This window comes from Centruroides sculpturatus, unplaced genomic scaffold (genome assembly GCF_000671375.1).
Source record: "Centruroides sculpturatus isolate CEXI.00-Female unplaced genomic scaffold, Cexi_2.0 scaffold1452, whole genome shotgun sequence".
NCBI classification, from domain to species: Eukaryota; Metazoa; Arthropoda; class Arachnida; order Scorpiones; family Buthidae; genus Centruroides; species Centruroides sculpturatus.
In genome coordinates, this window is record NW_019385571.1 from 140,373 (window position 1) to 148,151 (window position 7,779).

The window sequence follows — 7,779 nt, forward strand, 5'->3', positions numbered from 1 at the left end:
ATAATATTATTATTATTATTTTATCTAAAAGAAAAAGAAAATATTTATTTATATAAGCTACGTATGGATAAATAAAAGCTTGGTTTCCAACAATTCAATAGTCAATTCTAAAATGTGATACAATATCTTTCAGTAAAACTAGAAAAATTCAACTTGTAAAAATCAACATTACTGTTTTATCTCTTCAATATTTAAATATTTTACAATTTATTTATTTATTTTCTTACAGAAATAAAATATTAAACATTAAATCTCATTTTTAAAAAATCTGCGAAGAAAAGGTTTCATATAATCAGAGAAATTCCTTTAAAAAAATCCAGCAATCAGTTGCGTAACTTTCTGGACAAATAAAAAGAAAGTTAAAATTGTGTGGTGTCATCTATTACGAGATTTTATTTTTAAAAACTCTTTATATTATTATTATAAACTGGCAAAAACCTTAATTTTTAGGGTAGAGATGAGTTTTATAAAAAAAAAAAAAATTGTAAACACTAATAACGAATGAAATCTTAAGTTCGACTCTACTCGAGATATGACATAAGACCACCTGTACTTCTCAACCCCTCGACCTTTAACCACCAAAATTTAATAGCATTAATCCCACTAATACACAAACCTCCCTGAAAATTTTCAGAAATTTTCGACAAAATGCACAGGAGTTATTAAGCTTTAAAGTGTAAACAAAATCGTTTCTCCCCCTCACACACAAACGTCCATACGTACAGAAAAAGCCCGAAATTTTTTCGCATTTCTCGTTATTTCAAGCTCTCCTGAGTCCAAAAGTGTAAAAAAAATCTTGGGAAGGGTCATTTTTTTGACCGATCACCATACTTTTCCTCTACTCTATTATACTGTATATAAGCCGTGAAAGTAAAAATAAAATATATACATTTAAAAAAAGCCATTTTTAAACTTCATTTTTCTCGAATGGTATCAGAGCTTCAATCTATCTATAAACACCACAAATTATTATTTAGTTCTTTACTCATAGATCATAAATACTGATTCCCTAGAATACATATATAATATTTTTCGACTTATCTCCTCAAACCATAGCTAAAGTATGATGTGTTTTTTTCATTTTTTTTCGGAATTTATCAAAGAAAAAACTTGAAAAACAAGAATTCTTTTTAAGCAGGCAAGTGTAATAGACGCTTCTAAACATAATTTGTGCTCTTATAAATCATACGGAGAACAAAAGAAAAGGCTATGCTTCTATATGACAATGCAACTGGTATAGAAAACAAACAAGAAATTAGGTCACATGGTCATTAGCCAGTGAACAACCGTCATATTGTTGGACAATACACTAGTTTGTTCGCCATTCCTCTAACAATTCCATTTATATATTTTGCGATTAATTAAATCGAAAACTGTAAACATCTTAATGAATTAATTGCTTTACTATGAAACTTGTTTGTAAAATTAAAATTTTCTAAATTTGATAACTTTTACATATTCTAATGAAATCAACACAAATCCTATTTGGCATTCGACCACTTCCACTTTAATTTTTATTTTTTATTTTTCTTCTTTTATAAATTTTAATTTAATAAATTATCTTTTGAAGATATTAATTCTCTCGGGAGTACAAGAGATATGTTAGAGATGAGGGATTTAATGTTCAATCTTAACAACAGATGGCGGAGAATTCTACAAGATTGCAATACTTAATTTTTTTTTCTTTTCTTTTCTTTTTTTTTAATTTAAAATTTTTTGATAAATTTTTTAAAGTTTAATAACTGTTAGAAAATAAATAAACTTTTAATTTTATAAAATAATTAAATTATTTGTTTGTTTATAAATTATCTGTCGGTAATTAAAAAAACACAGGCATTACGTTGTTTCTAATTAATTTACGGTGACAGAGTGTGACTGTTGTTTTTTTTGCTAAACTGTAAAAAAATTGATAATTTTAATTAAAATAATATTTGTTTACTACTTAATTCTATTGAATATTGTATAAAATTAATGTACAGCGTGTATACATAGGGACATTGAAAGCATGAATGGGGTTCAAGTCCTTTTCGTTATTTCTTTATTAATTAAAAGTAACCTTAACGATGTTTTAAACAAAAATAGCACTATTTTATAGAAATAGAAACCATTATAGCCCCCCTTTTCTCTGGAATTGGGGAAAAATCTTCAACTCCCCTCTCGATGTAGGCTATGTACTGTACCAGCTGTACCAGTACACGTGTATATACGTCGAGAGGGAGTACATATACATATAAACAGTATTTCTAACTGGAAAATTTTATTTAAAAAAATGGTTTTTTGTAGCATCAAAGATGTAGCAAATATCACTAGAAGTTGACAAAGTTTATATGGATCAACATAAATTTAGCAAAGATATCAAACAAGAATAGCGATTCTAAACCATTGGAAGGAAAATATTATACATCTGTATCTGGTAGCTTGACTTCTATAAAGACTTGCTTCGAAACTCCAAACAATAAAATTTTATACCAGATTTTACTCAGTTAAATTCATTGTTTTTTCCCCTCTTCCCTTATTTTATATCCTTATTTTTATTTCTTTCTTCTCAAAGGAAAACAAATACAGTAAATAGGTCAATTAGCATTGCTTACATTAGTTAATAGCTATCATTTGATGAGGATTTTCTTTCAAATTCTAGCTGACGGAAACGATATTTTGGAACGGGTGTGATATGATGGTTTGTAAATTTCTTAAAGAAAAACGATCAGGAAATCGTTTTGCCATTCCACCTCCAACGTGCATAAATTTTACTTGAAAATAAACCAAAATAAAAGGAATTTCACTGTAAATTTCTTCAAGAAAATTCCCTCCTAAAACTAATCACAATTAATTACGAAACTTGTTACCCAGAAAGTTAATACTTGTAACTTATTGTATATAATTATTCTTCATTAAAAATATTACAAAAATGGGTATTACTTTATATTAAATGCGAAAAGTAATTTATTTTGAGAATGATTTCCTTAATGCTTTTCCCTATTAGAAAATTTTCTATGAAAAGTTGGATATTAATTTGCATCATTAAACTAGAACTAAAAAGTGTATTGAGTTATTTAATCTATGATTTAAGGAATATGATCTAGTAAACATAGCAAATTATCCATAAAATATTTGTTTATCATAAAGTGTTTGGCAGGAAAGTTATTCATTGATCTAAAGCCAGATGGTGAATAGTCGATAACTAATATCAAGTTTCTCAATAATAAAAGAAATGCTTGATTTTATTACATATATCACGCATTAACTTATAAAGCTAATGCTAAATTATCTTATTTTAGTGACAAAAACTTTACGAAAAATACATCAACGAGTTACGTAACTTTCCCTACAAAAAATTTAAAATTGTATATGGTACCATCTGTGATGAGATTTTATTTAAAATGGCAGAGGTTTTAAAATACAGATAAGTTTTATAAAGGAAAAATATGTATATTGTAAATGTTAATAACCAGTAAAATCTTCATTAAGTCCGACCCCTCTCGTGATACCATACTTGGCCCCTTCTATCCCTTCAACCCCTCGACCTTTAAACACCAAAATTTAACAGCATCAATGCTCCTAATATGCGAACCACCCTGCAAAATTTCAGAAATTTTCGACAAAAGGCACGGGAGTTTTTAAACTTCAAACTGGGTGAGCAAAATCGTGCCCCCACACACAAAACAAACATACAGGGGGGAAAAACTCGATTTTTTTGCATTTCTTGACGTTTCAAGGTCCCCCGAATCAAATAACGTAAAAATCTTGGGGAGGGGTCATTTTTTTTACCGGAGCTTGCCATACTTTCCCTCTGTTATATATATATATAACAGCTAGGAAGGCAAAGATCTAGAATTTTACTTTACTTTTTAAAGTCCAAATGTATATATATAAAATAAAAGAATTTTTCTGATATATGCTGTACTATATCTTAAAGAATTTTTTAAAAAGTTATTTCCCAAAATAATTCTTTTTGTTATATATTGGTTGTGGTATTCATAAATTCTTGCAGGATTTTTGACAAAAAATCTATCATATGTAACACAATGCTTATTTTTTTTTTGTTTGTTTTCCTTTTTTTCCTATTCAAAAATTCTCATTGAAACAAAAATATTTATTTATCCTTTATTATGAAAACTTAATAATTAAACTAGATAAAGGTTATTAAATTCTAATCTAACCGCAGAAACTCGAACTAAACTTAAGATAAATTTAAAATTCATTAATTTATAATTATTTACTCCGCAAAATTTATAGAAAATATGTGCTAAATAAGGAACTAAAAATAGTTTTAATGCACTTTTAATAATAATTTAATATACGTTTTTAATATTTATATTATATTATATAAAATATATACAGTAAAACCTGCCTAAACGAAAAAAATATTCAGTAACGTGCATTTCCGGTTTACACAGGGTTAACTCTATACATAAATATACAGAAAACCTGTGTAAACCGAAACTCGAATATTTTTCCGTTGTGAACAGGTTTTTTTTTAATATAGAAAATCGCTCCGTTCCGAAGAATTTTTTCCGTTTAGGCAGGTTTCCATTTTGGACAGGTTTTACTGTATATATAATAATAATTATATAAATTTAATTACTGTATTATTATATAAAATAATAATATATATTAATACTTTCTACAGCAACATATCTCTTCTATAATGAAAACATCTTTATTTATTTATTATCCTATTAAGGATAATTATATAAATTCTTTGTTTGTATGAATTGGCGTTGGTATTTCTCTCTAGAAAATAAAATTGTCATTAAATCTATAGCAATTTATTACTACTACAATTTTTTATTATTTTTTTTTAAATGCAAATCTCATTTGAAGGTCGATTCGGGTGACATAACGATTATTCGATTTTCACTGACGGAATAAACAATGAGTTTTATTCGATAAGTGCTTTCTCCATTTTACTTTTTTAAAGAATAAATATATTTTTAAAAAATCCAGCAACGAGTTATGTAACTTTCCCGTCAAATAAAAAAAAAGTTAAAATTATGTGTAGCGCCATCTATTACGAGATTTTAATTTAAAAACTTTTTATATAATTAATTATAAATACAGTAAATAGGTCAATTAGCATTGCTTACATTAGTTAATAGCTATCATTTGATGAGGATTTTCTTTCATGTTCTAGCTGACGGAAACGATATTTTGGAACGGGTGTGATATGATGGTTTGTAAATTTCTTAAAGAAAAACGATCAGGAAATCGTTTTGCCATTCCACCTCCAACGTGCATAAATTTTACTTGAAAATAAACCAAAATAAAAGGAATTTCACTGTAAATTTNTAGTAAGGAAAACACTGAAAAATGCATTTTGTAGTTGTAAATGTATAAATAACCATAATAGAATAATAATTGATAAAAAAATGTAGTTTTATTTGCACTTTACCTTTGAAGATAGACAACGATGAAGATGTAAACTGGTGGCAGAGGAGAAGGAGAAGGGAAATAACATAATGTAACAATAACTTAAAAATAACTTAACACTAATTTTTTTATCTTTTCTGTTTTATATATATTTTAAAATATTATAAATGCTAATAAACGAGTAAAATCTTCATTAAGTCCGACTCCACTCGAGATATGACACAAGACCACCTGTATTTCTCAATCCCTAGACCTTTAGCCGCTAAAATTTAACAGCATCAATCCCCCTAATATACAAATCTCCCTGCAAAATTTCAGAAATTTTCGACAAAAGGCACGTGAGTTATTAAGCTTCTAATTGGGTGAACAAAATCGTGCTCCCCCATACACACTATACAGGAAAAAAAAAATCCTCGATCTTTTTGAATTTCTTGACGTTTCAAGATCCTCCAAGCCCAAAAATATAAAAATTTGGGGGTTCATTTTTTGACCGATCGCCATACTTTCTGTTATATATATATATATATATATATATATAACCGATAAAGTAAAAATAGGAATTTTTTAAACTATATCTTACATTCGATAAACAGTCTGAACACGGCAGTTTATATATTTTTTTAAACTGTTATTTTGTGTAAAAAGTGAATCTGTATACAGCTGTTCGTACTATATTTTACCGTTTAATGAATACTGTAAACACCATCGGAATGAATATTTCAAGTTTATACACACAAATTCGGCATAGGGATTTTTTTATTATCTATAAATATTTATGGGACTAATATAAATAAAAATCCATCTCGCAGCTTTAAAATTGATTATATAAACGCAAAAATTCAGATTAAATTCAATACATTTAAATAATACGATACAATTTTACGGAGTAAATGAACTGTAAAAGAAAGAAAATGGATGAAGGAAAAATAACTTTTTTTTTTTTTTTTGTTCTGATCATTTAATAAAGTCAATTTTAAGCATTACGTATGTAATATTTTTATTCGTATATAAATATATGATTTTTTCCCTTTATCTTTAGACAATTTATGAATGCATTACAAAGTTAAATGCAGTTTTTTTTCAAAGCGCTTTATATGATACTTAAGCAGTTTCGGATATGATATGGCGGCATATATATATATAGTCTACTGTATATACTTTTCTTCTTGATTTACGTAAGTCTTCTTACGTGTGCGTGTTTACTCGATGCTAAAATAAAAAATACAGTAGTTACTTTGTAAAAAATAAATGTTTATAGTGGCCTATTACTTTAAACTAGTCAGTGTAAAAGAAGTGCATTTGGATTGTTTGTTTTCTTGTCGCGTAACATATATTTGCGGCGAATGAAAATAAATCAGATGATTTACTTCTGAATTTTGTTTGTTTTTTTTCGCTTGGTTCATTCCTAACTTCTTCCTCTCCCTTCTAGTGAATGTATTGTATTGAATTTCTCCATTTTAGTTCCCTGTAGGTCAGTCTAACTCATTGCTTGACTGAATTTCCGATTGCCTTGTTGAGTACGAGCTCAAAGTGGTCTGTAAAGAACTCCACTTGGTTTATATTGATTGGAACATCTATCTGTTACCACAAATAATTGTCTCAGTTCTGTTTCGCAACTCTCTCTCTCTCTCTCTAGCAACTTTACTTAACAAATCGATCATCCCGACAGCAAAATTAAGTTAAGCAGTCACGTGATCGCCGATAATCTTGTTAAAATTTACAAAACTGCATAGACGTCTGGCAACTTGTGAAGGCGTTGTCTTAAGTCAGCGCCATCTAGTATCGTTATATGATCATAAAAATAAAATAAAATTAAATTAAATTAAATTAAAATTTTTAAAATTTAATTTATTATACTTTGATCTTATTTAAAATAATTTGCATTTATTATTTTATACTATCGATTATTAATTATTATCTATTTAGTTTATATATATATTTTTTTTTTCTTTTTCTTTTGAAAAGGCGCTTCTAACAAAGATATTGCTATAATGCACATCTTACAAGTCCATTATATGCTGCAATCTGGCATAAAGCTGAGAAGAAACTGAGAAAAACGTATCTGTGACCGAAAAAAGAATGAGAATGATAGATGAGAGTCCACGGAGATGAAGAAAGACGCGGGGGATGCTGAGATAGTCACCCTCCACTACTTGTTCGCTAGCTATCCGATTGCTGTGGTTTAGCTTTCTTACCTTTCAATCGATTCTTTTGTGATAAGACAGGGGGAAAAAAATTCAAAAAGACGTTTAGAAGGAGATATAAATATGCAGCTGTTGAGTTTATTGTTTAGATAAGACGTTTATTGCACCATCCAGTTAGTTTCTGACATATCCGTGAGGGGACGCCACATGCCGGACGGTTGCTAGTCGTAAAAAACTATATATATATATGGTACCATCTGTGATG

At 28.0% G+C, this 7,779-nt stretch overlaps 1 long non-coding RNA gene across 1 annotated transcript in view; it reads right to left on the minus strand.

The window, feature by feature from the left end:
* Window positions 1-7,637, minus strand: part of LOC111640215 — a 10,954-nt gene extending 3,317 nt beyond the window's left edge. Inside the window, exon 1 of the long non-coding RNA XR_002759238.1 lies at window positions 7,566-7,637. This is a non-coding gene — a long non-coding RNA (uncharacterized LOC111640215). The remainder of the gene's footprint in view (window positions 1-7,565) is intronic.
* Window positions 7,638-7,779: the final 142 nt, after the last annotated feature.